The sequence below is a fragment of the Rhinopithecus bieti genome, unplaced genomic scaffold (genome assembly GCF_001698545.2).
Source record: "Rhinopithecus bieti isolate Rb0 unplaced genomic scaffold, ASM169854v2 scaffold_8928, whole genome shotgun sequence".
Taxonomy (NCBI): domain Eukaryota; kingdom Metazoa; phylum Chordata; class Mammalia; order Primates; family Cercopithecidae; genus Rhinopithecus; species Rhinopithecus bieti.
In genome coordinates, this window is record NW_016806076.1 from 428,717 (window position 1) to 429,813 (window position 1,097).

The window sequence follows — 1,097 nt, forward strand, 5'->3', positions numbered from 1 at the left end:
TGCATAAAATAGGAAACATGTGTCCTAGTTCATTGTTTTAGAGTTTGGAAGCAAATTGATTTTTAATTCATGTAAATTAAGATTATCAGAGTAGGCATAATATAACCTAAAGATATCATTGCCTGCTAGATGGCAGGGCCATGGAACAGCTGTCATCACAGATGAGACACCAGGCATATAATCACTTTAGTATCTTTGACAATAGCAAAGCCTCACTAAAAAGTCTAGTCAAATTTTAAAATTAGAATTTACACAATAGAGTGCAATTAGTATGCAATGACACCAGCAGATTTAAGGAATATTTAAATATTCCATACAATTAAATAACTGAAAAATTGCAGCACCAAACCCTGTATCCAAAATCGAATTTTCAGCTGAACATGGAAATATAATTTTAGAAAATATAAGGGACAAGGTTTTTATGGTCATCATGTCTTTCAATCAATTTTCTCCTGCTCATGAGTTCATGTGCTCAATGTATATTTCATTCTGGGGAAAGGCTGCCATAAAACCATGCTCTGTCCCTCTTTCCTTTTACTTGGAACAAGTCCTCTGAGATCTGTAGAAGAGAGAGAGAAACATGACAGTGCCTCATTCATTGAATATGTACTAGGAGTTTAATTAAGGCAGGGTATTCCTATTATCTCTAAATTATTTCTGGCATAGCTGGTAATGTACTTTCGTGCTTTACAAACAATAGCAATGGAAACTTCATTTTGATGTTATGAGGTCTCAAAGCTTGAATAGTTTTTGCCACCAACTCTACATAAATCTTTTAATTTTGTTTTACTTTTTACATACATGTGATGAAATACATATATATTTTCTTTCTAATAGTGCATATTGTATCATATTCCATGTGAAAAACCTGTATACAATTTAGAGAGTAACTAAACTATAAATTTTTTTAAAAACTTCCTTTTGTTTGTATTTATTTTAAAACATTAAATTTATTTCTAAATTATGAATAGGTTCATATAGTTCAAAAATCATAATTACACAAAATGTATTCCTTAAAATAATCTAATGGTTGTCCCTGACCCATAATCCTAAATCCTTTATCCCTTTCATAGGTAAAACCTTTAAAAGTTGAAATA